Source organism: Pan troglodytes, chromosome 7 (assembly GCF_028858775.2).
Source record: "Pan troglodytes isolate AG18354 chromosome 7, NHGRI_mPanTro3-v2.0_pri, whole genome shotgun sequence".
Taxonomy (NCBI): Eukaryota; Metazoa; Chordata; class Mammalia; order Primates; family Hominidae; genus Pan; species Pan troglodytes.
The window spans coordinates 71,943,726-71,960,127 of NC_072405.2; the positions used below are offsets into that span (position 1 = coordinate 71,943,726).

The 16,402-nt window shown below is 40.3% G+C and overlaps 1 long non-coding RNA gene across 1 annotated transcript in view; it reads left to right on the plus strand.

The window, feature by feature from the left end:
* Nucleotides 1-11,882, plus strand: part of LOC134810878 (uncharacterized) — a 29,856-nt gene extending 17,974 nt beyond the window's left edge. Inside the window, exon 3 of the long non-coding RNA XR_010159596.1 lies at nucleotides 11,673-11,882. This is a non-coding gene — a long non-coding RNA (uncharacterized LOC134810878). The remainder of the gene's footprint in view (nucleotides 1-11,672) is intronic.
* Nucleotides 11,883-16,402: the final 4,520 nt, after the last annotated feature.

The following is a 16,402-nucleotide window of genomic DNA, read 5'->3' on the forward strand; positions in this document are numbered from 1 at the left end:
CAACCCAGCAATCCTATTACTGGGTATGTACCTGGAGAAAAATAAATCATTCTACAAAAAAACAAAAACACATGCATTCATATGCTCATTGCAGTGCTAGTCACAATAGCAAAGACATAGAGTCAACCCAGGCACCTATCAATGGTGGATTGGATAAAGAAAATGTGGTACATAGACATCATGGGGTACTATGCAGCCATAACAAAGAATGAAGTCATGTCCTTTGCTGCAACATGAATGCAGCTGGAGGCCATTATCCTAAGCAAATTAATGCAGGAACAGAAAACCAAATACCACATGTTCCCATTTATAAGTGAGAGCTAAACATTGGATACTCATAGACATAAAGATGGAAATAATAGACATTGGGGACAACTGGGAGGGGAGAAAGGGAAGGAGACAAGGGCTGAAAAACTCCCTATTGGGTACTATGTTCAGACTTGGGTGATGGAATCATTAATACCCCAAACCTCAGTGTCACACAATAGACCCATATAACAAAGCTGCACATTTACCCCCTGAATCTAAAATACAAGTTGAATTTTTCTTTTTTTTCAGAAAAAAACTCCTCCTGGTCCTAACCTGTGTCTCTTCCACCATTTCTGTCCCTCTTATTACATGGGAGGAGGCATGCTTCTCTCTGTCTAATGTTTGTATCTGGCTGCACCCTACACTCCATCCCTTGCAGCCTTCCCAAGACTGAGCCTGGCTATCCCCCTCTCTTAAGATGTAGCACCAGGTTGTGGGAAGAGCAGGAGTTCTGGAGAAATTGTGTGGGGCTGGATCTCAGCTTTATCTCTCATTACTTGTGTGAACTTGGGCAACTCTTTTAACTTCCCCATGCTTCAGTCTCTCTGTTTGACAATTGGAATAGCAACAGTACTTATTTCACTATGTTGTTTTGAAGATTAAATAAGTTAATATTGATAAAGTAATTGGAAAAGGGCTGGCATATAATATGTGCTATATAAATGATTGTTTAATAAAATTAAAGAAAAAAGTATTTTCGTTAGTCTTCAAACCTGGTTACCCAGGTTGCTCACAACCATCTGTGTCCTTTTCCTGATAGCTTCAGCAGCTCCAGCAGCTGTCTGATACTTTCATGGCACTCTTGGGGTATAGAGGTTTTGGTCAGGTTCTCAGTGCATTCTGACTATAGACTCACAACCAATCATGCATTGCTGGGGGCTAGAATCTCTGAAGCAATATGGCCATGAAGGTGGGCTGCATTCTCACTGCTCTCAGATCCACAGACTGCTATTCTGTTCCACTCCTAGCCAGGCAACAACTCTTTCTATGATGGGTGAGAAGTCCTAGTCTTACTGATATTTATCTATATTCCAGAATCCTCTTCTCACATTTAGCTCCTCTAAAAACCATCTCAGTTATTCTAAGACATGTGTTGAAACTTAAAATGCCTACTGGGGTAAGGTAGTTAGTGTAAAAAGGTGAAACAGGTGAGTGTAGGAGACAACAGGGAGTGGTGGGGACTGGGTATATTTAAAGGTGCAGCCACTACACAGCTCCAGCTGATTGATGCCATGAAACTTGTGAACCTGAAGTTTGCAGAAGTTCCAGATTTTTCAAGAGAAGCTGGAAATTTAGTCTTATGTGAAATTGTTAAACTTTTTTGTGTTGACAACTAATTCTACATGAATAAAAACAGCATTTAAGCCAAACAAATCATGTCTGTAGGGTGCATACACTTCAGGCACGTCTGGTACGTGATCTTGGTCCTAAGGGCTTAGAGTTTTGAATGAGAAAAGCCATAAAGCTTATAAGGTACTTCTGTTGACATGGAAGAGAATCAGAGGGAAATATCAGGTATCAAAAAGTCCCCAAGTATTGATATTTGAAAATATTATCCTGCCACACCTTTCCTGACTCTCTTTATCTCTGCCATTCCAAACAGAAGTGATTAACCTCCTTATCCAAGTCTACATAGTTCTCTGGACAGGGATCTATCGGATTGCCCAACAGCACCACTCTATCCCAGGAGTAGCTTTATGTTTTCATACTGTTTGCTTACATATCTCTCTCACCCTGCTAAATCCCTTGAGGTGGGAGCTAATTATTAATTTTTGTTTTTCTAGTGCATAGTCCACAGATTGGCATGCAATATATGCTCTAAGAAGAGACTTGAAGGGAAAAGAACACTCTATGCAGGAAAAAAAGCACATGCAAGGGCAGAGAGTCATAAACCACCAATGGGTTTAAAAAAATCTTATAATGCTTTAGTTTTTTACGAGAATGAAATACTAGGGAATGAACAGAAGAAAAGAAGGCAAAACCATGCAAATGCTTACATATTATTTTAGCAGCTTACATTAATCTTTGGGTAAAAGGGAATCCATAAAATTATTTTTAAAAATAGTAATAAAATAATTATATTTTATATTAGAAGATGGATTGAAGGGGTATATTTAGTGGTCTTTTGCTTCTGTGGCAGCCCAACATTGTTGAGTACTTTCTACATTTTATGAATATTCTACATTGTGAATTTTACCTTTCCAAACTATAATTCGGGAAACTCATATTCCTAGGCTCCCTTGAAGCTAGTGTACAGGTGTGTGATCTCAGTTACACCATTCAGAGGCACCTGTGCAAGACTTGGATTTGGAACTGAGCCACGATAGGAGTTGGCTAACTGGGAAAACAGCTCATGTAGCAAGTACAGTGACAGACATATCTGGTTCTTTGGAAGCAGCTGTGGCAGAGTCTCTGGCATTGTCTTCATCCTCCCAGATGCCAGGAGGTGGTGGCACTGGAGCTTTTACTGAGCAGCCCCTAGGGTATGGTTGGACATTGTTCCTGGACGCATAGCTCCAGAGCTCGATGCCTGGCCCTTCTGCAGATTCTGCAGCTAACCAGAACATGAAGATTCTCTTACTTGCAACTAAGAACACTTACCAATACAAGATGATATCAATAAACATATTGCCATCTTTCCAATGAGGGCTGATTAGGGCTTGCATCAGGGAGGAATTATAGAGGTGCATTTGGAGCACAAATTTGAAAAATCTTAGGAATATTTTACCAGATAGGTGTCACTGATCAGACAAAAAGGAATTTGAAAAAATGAGAACAAATCAGGACAAATGTTGAGGAGGAAAGAACCAAAGTTGAAGGGTTTAATGCTGTATGGCCTCAGTTTCCACAAAACTGAGTGAGTCGCAGTCAAGTGCTGTGAGCTGCTGGCATAGGAATGGGCTTGGGGCTAGAGGATCATCAGAAACATTGAGACAGCCACAATGCTTCATGGCCTGGGAGTGGGAAATGAGGAAGTAAACAACTGGCTGGTCCTGGCTTTTAAGGGAGCAAATTAATTTAAAAGGAGTTTGGTAGACTAGGTAGAATAAGAAAATGTCAAGTGGCCAGAGTAGCTTTCTCCTATTGTTCTAGTTCATGTCTGTATCCTCAGATGCTCAATAACTATTTGATGTAAGAAAGAATGAATCAGATGTTACTGGAGGTAAACAGATAGAAAGCCAGAGAGGAGAAATACAGAATTTAAGATCTTGCATCTAATGCTAGACCTTTGCTTTCTCTCATTTGCATACTAAATGTAGGGCTGCAGATGGCTTCATGTTATTACAGCTGCTGAATCAACTTACATTGGCTGCAGAATTCTGTTGCCCTTGCTACAGAAAATGACCTTGATGGATAGAAGAATTCTCTGGGCTCGTTTCAGAAGACAATAGCAAAAGAAGAATTAATTCGAATGATGGGTTAATATGTACCTTAGGCTCCATCAAATAATCTTGAGGGCAACTAGAAATCTTTTTAGAAGTCTGAGGTTAGAATTAAAAGCTCCTTAGATGCCTTGCTCACAATTCCATGTTGTTATTTTATTATTTAGATATCACCAGCTTCTTTTCTAGTTTTGATTAGGTTGCCTAACATTTTGTGGTTTTCCTTCTTTTCTCTTCTGCTTTCCACACTTCCATTTTTAATAAAGAAAGATGAAAGCGAGAGTGTCTTTCCACCTATTTAAATAATTTTACCTTTTCATCGGCATGTTTCTCGCTTTTCATAATTTGTGAAAATGTAACTATTATAACAGAAGTGCACAGCAGCATGTCTGAAAGTCTGTCTGAGATCATACAGCCCCTCGTCACATTTAGAAGATCCCAAAACGCCAATGAAAAGTATGCTGAATGATTCAAATAGGAGTTTGTGAAGAAAGGTTAAATGAATTGGGATTATTCATTCTGTATCATAAGGGAATTTGCTAAAAATAATATTAATTTGTCTCAGACAAAGTGATCTGTTTAAAAGAGAAACTATGACATATTTAAAAAATTTCCTTCTCTGTGAATCTCAAAGAGACATACCTATGTTAGCTGAGCTAAGGCAAATCCCCTTGGAAGTGTCTGATTTTAGGGCTGTATCAGGGTCTAACCAGGAAATGGGCACCACACAGATATTTGCACAGGGAAAGTTTAATGTGAAGAATTATTAATTATAACAGGGAATTGGAGTTACATGGGATTAACTAGGAGGAAGTAAAGAGAATGGCAAAGAATACAGGAATGGCAGATACATGAAGCAACCCTATTCCTAGGGCTGGGGCAGGGTACCCAAGAAGGAAGCTCTCTCCCAGTTCCTCAGGTACAGATCAAGTCCTTGTTGTAGAAGGCATGGCTGTGGTCCGTAGAATGGCAGGGAAGTTGCTGTGATCATGCTCTGGTGGAAGTTGCTGGAAGTATACCCTCTAGGGTACCAGGGAAGGCTGTTGATGGGGAGGTGTGTCAGTGGAGCCACTCTGCTACAAAGCCTCCTGGTGAGGGGGTGCAAAGAGAAGCTGCTGGCTTTCAGGTGCTGCTGACTGCTATGCACTGCAGGAGCTAGCCATGGAGAAGCTGTGAGTACTGTATGAGCTGGGCCCTGAAGATGCCGTAGGCACTGCCAGAGCTGGGTGCTGGAAGAGCCAGCTGTGCTTCAGGAGCCTTATGAGAAAGCACACCTGAACCAGGAAGAAAATTGCTCCTTCCTGTGATGTCTCTCCAGTGCCCTCTACTGACAAAGTTTAATATTGTGCCAACTGGCAAAGAAAAACAAAGCATCTAGATCCATTTTTGCACAGCAGGCAAAGAAGGGTGATTTTGGAGATGAGGGAATAGATTGATAACTGGCACAAGGGTTATTTTTGAGATGGCAACAGGTAAGGTGTAAGGTGGGCTAAGAGAGAATGTTGGCTTTGGTTTTATGCTTTGTGGCCTCTCAGGATGAGGTGAGGAGGTTGATGTGATAATATAGATCCTGCATAATTCCAAACAATCTATCTCGGTCCTGCCAGTTGTTCTCTACAGAGCTTGCATTTCTTTTGAAAGAACCTATTAGCCCACTGGACTAGGTATTCTTTTACAGATATTCCTGTTTTAGTTTTGAGGGGTATTGAGGATGTTTGTTTATTATTGTTATTGTTGCCAATCTGAAAAAAAATCCTTTTTATTTTAGGTTAATGTAGATTTTATGATTAAACCACTTCTGAATCTTTTCTTGTTACTGAATGTATAATTAAAGCAGCCTTGGACCTTCACTCTGTATAGTTGGGTTTTTGGTTGCTTGTGGGGACAAGTCCAACCTCTGGAACATGGGTATTTACTTTAAAAATATTGTTTACGCAGTAGCTATAGCTGGGGAATGAAACATTTCTTTCTTTTCAAACTTATTTGTGCCTCCAAAAATTGTTTCATTGTTTTCATAAATGAAAGAATAATGGGCATGGTACAGACTTTTTGGCACATAGTAGTCTCTCCTTATCCACTGTTTCTCTTTTTACAGTTTCACTCACCTGTGGTCAGCTACAGTCTGAAAATATTACAGTACTTTGAGAGAAAGAGACCAGATTCACATAATTTTGATTATAGTATATTGTTATAATTTGTTCTATTTTCTTATTGGTTCTTGTTAATCTCTTACTGTGTTTAATTTGTAAATTAACTTAACCATTGGTATATATGTATAGAAAAAACATAGTACACATAGGATTTGGTGTTATCCACTGCTTCAGGCATCTGCTGGGGTCCATGGAGAAGGAGGGACCACTGTGTGTTCCAGAAATTGGGAATGAGATGGTTGTGTAAAGAATCCTGTTGCATATCAGATGGCTTTTAATTGTTTGGTTTCAACATAATTGCGGGAGACCCTCAGTGGCTTTTTAGTTGATGAATCATTGAACAAAAGAAAACTTCAAATGATATATCACTTTATGATACTTTCGAGAATAATTTAGAAGGTGTTTACAGACCAGTTGTGTTGCTATAACAAAACTCCTTCCATTCCCGTCTACTTATGTATGTGAACAAAGTTCCTCAGCACTTACATATTTGAAAGTGAAAAACAGAAATACAATCTTTAAAAATGTGTCTCATCCTGGCAATGAGTAATATTCACCCACAGACACATGGGCTAATTTAAAAAAATGCCTCGTCTATCTCATTAAAAGCTATTTTTCTAATAACAGATTACTGTGGTTGGCAGAATTCTAAAGGTGTCCCCCCAGGATTCCTGACCCCTGGTTATTCAGTCAAACACTGATCTTGGCACTGCTGTGAAAAAACTTTGCAGAATTAAATTTACCAATCAATTGATGTGTCAATTGACCTTAAAATAGAAAGATTATCTTGAATTATGGTGAACCCAGAGTAGTCACATGAGTCTGTAGAAGCAGAAGCATCTGTCTGAGGGATGCAGCAGTGGAAGAAGAGGCAGGAGAGATGTGGAGTGAGAGGGATATGTTGTACCCTTGCTGGTCCTGAGACCCACCTGCAAGGACCAGAGGGCAGGTGCTAGGAGCTAAGGGTGGTCTCCAGCCCACAGCCAGCAAGGAAATAGCACCTCATTCCTACAGCTGTGTAAAGCTGAATTCTGCCAACAACTTGAATGAGCCTGGAAGTGGATTCTTTCCTCAAGATTCCAGAAGGGAATTCAATCCTGCTAACCCTTGATTTTTTGTTTGCAAAACTGAGCAGACTGAGACTTCTGACCCACAGAACAGTGAGATAACAAATGAGTTGTTTTAAGCTGCTAAATTTGTGGTAATTTGTTACAGCAACAATAACAACAAATAGTTACTTGTTATGTTAAATGGTATTTAAGCAACATAGTTAATGTATTTTACATTGTTTTGATCATTTGTAATCAATAGTAATGTTTAAATTGACAACATTCTCAAAGAAAAATATCTTTAACATATAATTATATAGTTACAGAAATAAGTTTGATTTCAGTTTACATACATATTTTTCAATAGAAAACTATGATAGAATAATAAAATTATCATTAAACATCAATACATTACATTAAGACAGAATTATGACAGGACAGTAGAATGGAAATAAGTATATAAAGAGCAAAAAAGGAATAATGTAAGAATTTTCACTGTTAAAGAAGAGCTTGTTAGTGGATATTTTATTTTGATTTTTATTTTTGAGACAGTCTTTCTCTGTCGCCCAGGCTGGAGTGCAGTGGTGTGATCTTGGCTCACTGCAATCTCTGCCTCCCAGGTTCAAGCAATTGTCCTACCTTAGCCTCCCGAGTAACTGGGATCACAGGTGCATGCCACCACACCCAGGTAATTTTTGTATTTTTAGTACAGACAGTGGGGTGAGGGATTTGTCATGTTGGCCAGGCTGGTCTCGAACTCCTGGGCCCAAGTGATTCTCCTGCTTTGGCCTCCCAAAGTGCTGGGATTATAGGCGTGAGCCACAGATCCCAGCAGTTAGTGGATACTTTGGAAGTGAATGAGGATTTGTCAAAATCATACAGTATTATATTCCACTGAGTATATTTGAAAGAGTAAGCTCATAGTTTTATCTTAAAAATTCATTATTGACACTATCCTATAAATTATACATTTTGCAACTATTTAAATTTGCTGAAAACATTTTGTTATCAACTTAAAAATATGCAAAGGACCTCTTGGTCTGTCCAAATTCCTTCAAGGAGTAAGCACACAAGAAAATTTGAAGACCATTGGTTAACAGGACTCCATTTTCTGAGTTTACACACAGTATTACCTTCCACTGGGGTAGGCATGAGAAAGCTTGTGAAGTTCAGAAGGTTTTCTCATTCATTAACTCAATTATCCATTGAAGACTGATCAAACCTGTATAGAGGACTCACATTACATGTTTAACTTATATGTAGCTATATTCACTCAGCAAATTAAAATGGGGAGCATTAGGGCAGAGAAATAACAACTTGAATTGACCAGACAGCTCTGCCTGGTTTCCACTCAGTGTATGCATGTGTTGGGTGGGAGTGAGATAGTGTCTCTTGTCTTGGCACCTATCTTCATGCTTAGTTTTATTTTATTTTATTTTCCTTTAAGTTAAAAATAGAGACAAGGCCTCACTATGTTGCCCCCGCTGGTCTTGAACTCCAGAGCTCAAGCGATCCTCCTGCGTTGGCCTCCCAAAGTGCTGGGATTACAGGCATGAGCCACCATGCCTGGCCCATGCTGAGTTTTATACTACTGGCCTGTTTAAATATTCTCCCATTTCTCACATCATGGTCCTAAATACGAGCCAACTAGCTCCTCTGCTGCTCAAGTGAAGAAACAGCACTAGTCTCAGACCTAGCTCTCAGACGTAATTCTGGGGGAAAGACACCATGCCCAGGAACTACATTATAAGATAAACAACCCAGGAATCCTGTCCTGGAGACCATTAAGTCAGGTTGTTTCAGTAAAAACACAAGAAGATATATGTCCACCCACTTTTTGATCTCTTGTCCTATAAGATTTCGCTGTCTGATGAGTTTCTACTCTAAGGGTTTTGAATTCATTGATACAATTTTTCATTTTCTGCCTCATCTTGAAGCTTGATGTTCCTTCTGAATGTCTTTCTTAATGGTTGGATCATCTACTTAGTCACCTATCCTAAACACATAAGATCCTAGCCTCTTCGCTTTCTAGATCCCTTCAAGACACAGTCATATCCTGTCATGTCTGTTTCCCAAAAGTTTAAATTGTGTGCCTTCTTGCTGTTTGCAAATCCAGCCTCAATTAAGGTGTTCACTGTTGATTGTGTCCTGGTCTTCATGACTGTCTCCTCTGATTCAACCCTAAAAGCTCAGTACATTTGGACTTAAATGCAAATCTACCCATATCTTTTTTCCACTTAAAACTCCTTTTCATAACAAACCCAGTCTTTTATACCTTTCTCTCTTCATCTGATGCCATGCCTCTCCTGGAGCCATATTGCTCAAACTTGCCATCCTGTTTCAAGCCTTCATAGACTGTATCTTCTGTAAGAATGGGCTTTCATCTACCTTCTCCTTGTCCATCTGGACAACTCATCCTTCAAATATCATTGTGTACACGGTAGGAATGCTGCTACCAGTTACCACCTACCACCACCACCACTACCATCAGCACTAGAATTTATCAAGATTGAACACATTATGAGCTGAGAAATATGTTAGTCACTTTCCATGTATAGATGTTGTTTATATTATACAACAACTCAATGAGGAGTTGAGAAATGAACTCCTTATTTTCTCTGGATTAGGAAGCTAAATCAGAGATATTTAAGAGAGTGGACCAGGATTCAGAACGGGGGTATGTGCTTCCAGAACTCATTGATGGAACCACTGCAATTTGGAGCCCTGCTATACAACTGTGCTGAAGGAAGGAGGCAGTTACTCAACTCCTTCCCAATGCTTCTTTTGTAAAATGAGGATCTTAATACCTTATTAGCAGGGTTCTTGTGAAAATTAGCAAACACTATTGAAAGGAAACTGCCAAGTCTTTATGATAAGTAAGTCCAGCTTCTGGAGATATTTTCTTTAATAACCCATAATATAGTTAATTTAAAGCTGGGAAACTTTACTAAAGGCTAGAAAACAATAAAGAGTAACATCACAGGCAACACAAAACTAGATAATTTGATCCAAGAACTACAGATTGTTTGGAGGTAACATGTATGATCTAGGACTACCAGGACTGACTTACTAGTGTGTGATTTTAGCTGGCTTCTGAGGATTGGACTGTTCATGTGTAGACTTAGCAATGATGTCTATTTGGTAGAACTATTGTGAGAGTTGAATTTATTCCTAAACATACATTTACTGAGCCCAAAGCTAGGCATTCATTGATAACTAATACACAGTTTTTGACTTAATCCTCATAACAAAAGTGCTGGGGGTACTACTTTGATTCCCAATTTGCAGATGACAAGAGTAAGGCCCGAAGAGGTTACGAAACTTGCGTAGGTCACATAGTTGGTGATTTCCATACCCAGGACTGGAACCCAGGCAACCTGGTTCCAGAAGTGTGTGCTCAGCCCATCTGCTGCACTGCCTGATGGTGTGAGTGGAGACACTACCATCATGAAGCTTGCAGTTTAGGATGGTGCATATGTAAGAAAACAAAGAAATGCACAATTAAAAATAAAATAAGTGCTATGAAGGAAATAAACAGTGTGGGTGGCAAAGAAAAATGGGGAAGGGGTGTCTGAGATCCATTAGAGACAGTGGTTAGGAAAGTTTTCCTTGAGGAAAGTGATGTTTAAGATTGGATTAAATGAGAAGATGTGTTTAGTAAAGGGAAATCTGGGCACCCTGCTAATAATGTTCCCTTTCCTTTCCTTTCATATGTTGAAATAAAACATTTTTTTTTTGACCCTGCATGAGCTCTCCCTGCTTGTGATTGCCCTGAGAGGTAGAACCCCAGGGAAGATCACACTTGTTCAGGTGGGAACTATGAAAAGTCACAGAGGACTCCCGGGCTTAAACAACTGGCACATAGATGCTTACACATTACTTTGTTTGCACATGAGATCTTTTATTAAATAATTGAGAAATCCTAGGTATTTACAGGTATTGTCATTTTGTGCCTTAACAATGTGTTAGATTTCAAAAGTATCAACTTAGTTTCGTTGTTCACAATGGCTTTGAAATGGTGTTAAGACTTCTGGAAATTCATTGAGGGTTAGCAGTGTCGTTGCCTATGCTTTTTACTTCTAAATAATAGCTTATTTCTTTGGCAAACCTATCATTTCTAATTTAATGGGTAGTACTTCAGCAATTGAGCTATCTTTTTGAAAGCTACAATGGCAGCTAAAGAAATCCTAACAGAGAACTAAAATAAGATAAATGAGAAAGGGACATATTACCTCTTTTTGCTCATCTGGTTGTTATTGTTAATAATAATAATAAAATACCAGAAATTGATATAACTGTCTTTTTTAGCATCATTTAAAATATCCTTGGGAATGTCATATAAAATAGCAGTTGTAGCAGTGTGATGTAAATTATAGTACAGTAAAAAAAAAAAAAAAAAATTGGCAATGGTGGGTTCTGCCTGACAATTGCTGCCTGATATTTTGAAAGCAAAATAGTCACAAATGTATTTAGGCCATTTCATTTAAAAAAATGAAATTATGCTTTAGGTAAGCTTTACCCTTCATCCTCTTCCCCTGATTGTGATTCACTGATTCATGATGGATGAGCGTTATGGTGTGGCCGCCTGACTGTAAGATGGCCTGGTGAGCTCTGCCTTCTGGTACCTATGCCCTTATGTGATCTTTTCCTCCTGAGTGTGAGCTAGATTTAGTGACTCACTGTAACAAATAGGAAATGGCAGAAATAAGGGGCTGTCTCTTCCAATATTAGGCTGTAAAATATGAGTTTCATCTTGGGTGCTTTCTCTTGTTCTTTCTTAGATCTCTCCCCTGTGAGAAACCAGCCACCATGTTGTAAGCAGCCCTGTGGCGAGACCCACATGAGGAAGACCAGGGCTTGCCAACATCCTCTGAATGCACGTGGAAACAGATCTCTGTCCCTCCCCTCAAGGCCCAGCTGTGCATCCAAATGAGATCACAGCCTTTGTTGACAGCTTGACAGTCTCCTCATGAGCCAGAGAAATCAGCTAGGTGACTCTCAGATTTCAGACTCACAGAAACTGTGAGATAATAAATGCTTATTGCTTTAAATGCTAAATTTTTGGGGTTATTGATTATGCAGCAATAGATAAGATAGATGAAGTGTGCAATGGGAATGATAAATTCTACAGTGGGCCCTAGGTCACTGTAAACAGGAGCCACAGTGATATAATCCCAAGTCTCCAGTGTGGCATGAGGCTGAGAGCATACTAGGGTTTATCTAACTTCTTGGTTTTGAGTTTCTTTCCATTTCCCTAGGCTGAGGCTAAATTGGGATTTGCTATGGTGAGAATGTGTCTTCTAAATTTCATGTATTGGAAACTTTCCCCAAATTTATATATTAATGATATTTGGAGGTAGGATCTTGGAGAGATAACTAGGATTAGATAAGGTCATAAAAGTGGGGTCTCCATGATGAGACTCAAGGCTTTATAAAAAGAGGAGGAAGGAACTGAGTTGACGTGCTCTTGCCCTCTCGCCATGTGGTATCTTCTGCCATGTTATGACACATTAAGAAGGCCTTCATCAGATGCGGCTCCTTGATTTTGGACTTCCTAGCCTCCAGACTGTAAGAAATAAACTTGTTTTCTTTATAAATTACCCAGTCTATTGTATTCTGTCATAGCAACACAAACCAGACTAAGAGAGGGGTCTTCATTAAGAGCAACGAATATAGAATTTAGCCAACTAAAGTAAATTTATTGGAAAGATGTCTGGAATGGGGTAGATGGGGTGGAATGGGGGTATAAAATCAACAGGAGGCTCTGAGCAGGCTTGGGAACCTGTTGGAGGCCGCAGAGTTCCAGAAGCCAGGGAAAGGAAGCATCACAACATTGTCTTAGCAGCAGTGGTTCAACACAGCAGCACTGCAATACCTACCTTCTGATGCTATTTTCCATCCTTGCTTCATTCACTCAGTATTCAGAGCCCTGAAAAGAGCCTTCCATTGGCCATGCTTAGTTACCTGCCCACCCCTGGTTATATCGGTGTTGTGAAAGGAAGATAGGGGCTCTTTGGCCTTCCTAATGGAGGGCAGGCACCAGGGATGTAACCTTTGTGGCAGAGACTGTTACTGATAGAGTTGGAATGTTTGTCCCCTCCAAATCTCATGTTGAAATGTAATCCCCAATGTTGGCGGTGGGGCCTGGTGGGAGGTGTTTGGGTCATGGGAGTGGATGCCTCATGAATGTCTTAGTGCTGTCCTCATGATAGTGAGTGAGTTCTCTTGTGATCTGGTTGTTTCAAAGTGTGTGATGCTTTCTCCTTTCTCTCTTGCTCCCACTGTCACCATGTGACATGCTGTTCCCACTTCACTTTCCACCATGAGTAAGAGCTCCCTGAGGCCTCACCAGAAGCCAAGAAGATGCCAATGCCCTGCTTCCTATACAGCCTGCTGAACCATGAGCCAATTAAACTTCTTTTCTTTATAAATTACCCAGCTTCAGGTACTCCTTTATAGGGAAGCAAAACAGCCTATTATAGTTACCACTTACCCATTGTCTGCTTTCCTCTTTTTTAGTAATAAAATTTATTGGAGCCACACACCCCATTTTTCCAGGCTCCCTCACACAGAAGTATGTGTATCTTAATTCTAGTCAATGGGACCATATGAGCAAAAATGGTTTATGCAACTTCTAGATTGTACCCTTAGAAGGAAAGGTACTTATTCTATTTTCATTTTCTCATTTTTTTATAGTGGAATGTAAAGATTGTGGATGGCCATCCTTGACCTCGTGGACAAAGGCCATACCTCAAGGATGACAAAGAAAAAAGCATGGAAGGAGCCCGTGTGCCCGACACTATTGGCCTGCCCCTCAGGACTGGGGACCACCTTGAATGTTGTAAGAGAAGCCTACTTTGTTTAAATGAGCTTTTGTCAAAATAGCCTAGTCTGCATTCTGAGGCTGCAACCACCAGGGGAAAGGGAAAGCCCTGAAGGGTACTCAGGGTGCTACCAGGAGGGGAAAATGCACGCTGGGCAGCCAACAGTGGCCATTACCATCACACTGTTTAGGAAGCACGTGCCATTTCCTGAGTGAAAGTTTTCTTTAATTTTTGGTGATGGTACTAATAGATGGGCAAATTAGAATTCCTACATTGGGCCTATGCCCTGGTAAGGCAGCTTTATGTTTATAAATTCCTCTGCCAACCAACATGCTCTGCACCCAAGTTCTTACATCCTTCAATCTTTACCCATCCATGGGAACCTTATGCAAAATAACTCCTAGGATCATGGAATTTTGGAGATGTAAGGGACATTAATGAGCAAATAGCTGGAACTCGGGCTCCCAACCCTGTTTGTTTAGCACAACCTCCAGGAAAGCTTGTTGAAAATATGGGCTCTTGTGTTATTTTTCATAAATAGTAATTGCCCTGGTCTGGAAGAGGATTCTATATCCTACCCCATTGTAGTTTAGCATGGTATGTGACTTGTTTTGGCCAATGAAACAGAGTGAAAATGATGTATGTCAATTTCAGGCAGAAACATCTAGAGCCAGCACTTGGTTTGCCATGTTCTCTGTGTTTCTTCTGCTCCTAGATGCAGCAGTACTCCAGATGGAGTTTGCATTATGAACCTGAATTCCAGGATGAAAATAACATGGAATAGAACTTAGCCAGCACAAAGTACACATGTGCTGTGAATAAGAAATACCCTTTTGTTATTGTAAATCACTGAGATTTTGAGGTTGTCTGTTACTTCACCATAATCTAGCCTAATATAAACACTAAACTAATATATTGCTCTACCATAGTCATTTATTTCCTGTTCTTTCTCCTCCTCCTTCCTCTATTTCAGTGTTTAGCAAACTTTTGCCTGCCTGTTTTTGTATGGCCTGAAAGCTAACCATAGTTTTACATTTTTACATGGTTGAAAAAATCAAAAGGAGAATAATAGTTCATGATGTAAAAATTATATAAAATTTAAATAAATATCAGCATTCCTTTTTTTTTTTTTTTTTTTTGAGATGGAGCCTTGCTCTGTTGCTCAGGCTGGAGTGCAGTGGCGCGATGTTGGCTCACTGCAATCTCTGCCTCCGGGGTTCATGCCATTCTTCCGCCTCAGCCTCCCGAGTAGCTGGGACTACAGGCACCCGCCACCAAGCCCGGCTAATTTTTTTTTGTATTTTTTTAGTAGAGACGGGGTTTCACCGTGTTAGCCAGGATGGTCTCGATCTCTGACCTCGTGATCTGCCGGCCTCGGCCTCCCAAAGTGCTGGGATTATAGACATGAGCCACTGCACCGGGCCAAATGTCAGCATTCTTAAATAAAGTTTTATTGGAACACACACACACACACACACACACAAAGAATATGGGCTCCTGCCCTCACCATCCACCACACTGCCACCACCTCACTCAGTTGTGTCAGAAGTTCATTAGTTGTTCTCTGTGGGTTCTCTTCAGTTCTCCAGAAGATAAAAGAAGCCCTAAGTGCTCCTACATCCCTTGTAAAGAGGTCCCCAAGGAAATTCTGCCATTTTTCTTCACAGTTAATGGGGCTGCCCTCAGGCGTTGTCATTTGCTACGTCTTCATGGAGATCTACGTGGCTTGTCGTCCTGCTTGCACAGGCCACTATGAAGCCCTTCGTAGTGAGGATCTTCCACGGGGGCACCACTCCCAGGCATTGCCCAGGCTGGCAAGAACCGCAGGCATTACCCAGGCGTGTAAGAACCTGAGGCTTGTTATCAAGTCATGTCCTCATCCCCTAGGAGATTTTGGTGTTTTGGCCGGGCCTGCTCAGAGTGGCCAGGGTCTCATGCACCTGTGGAAGCTGTAACCACCCATTCCCCAGTGTTCTGCATCTAGTTACTGTCCCATGGTAGGTTCCCATGCCTTCCTATTTTACAATTTGTGTACAAAAGTTTCCATGCCCTCCCCATCTGAGGTTTCATGTGGATTCCCTTCAGAGCCTAAACAACGAAAGCTGGTAACTTAACATCTCAGAAGGTGCAAATTGAAATACCCTCTGCGGGTAGTTAAGCAGTAACATACAGATTAATGGAGAGTGGGAGTGTCTAGTGAACTGCAGAGCACACACTCAGTCTAAATAGGTAGGTGTTACTTGTATTCGGCTGATCTTGTTGGTAATAAATGCCCAGTGTTGCCTAATTCTAATGACTTTTCAAGAGTTGTTGAAAATTTGGATTTTATAAAAGAAAACATGTGAAACACCTTTAATTTCAAATATTGGTAAATTGACTAATTTATATTTTAAAAATGACACTGTAGATTTTACATTTAGAAACCAAATTTACATTGTGGGTCACAGTTATAACCTCTGGCTAGAATTTACCAATACAGTCTGTCCCAGCTAACTCTCCTGGTGTGAAGAGGAAGAAATGGCTTTTGATTCAATTCCAAGGAATATAAAGCAAGAAAAGAAAACAAATGGGTGGATCACCTGAGGCGGGCGGATCACCTGAGGTCAGGAGTTCGAGACCAGCCTGGTCAGCATGGTGAAACCCAGTCTCTATTAAAAATACAAAAAATTAGCTGGACGTGGTGATGA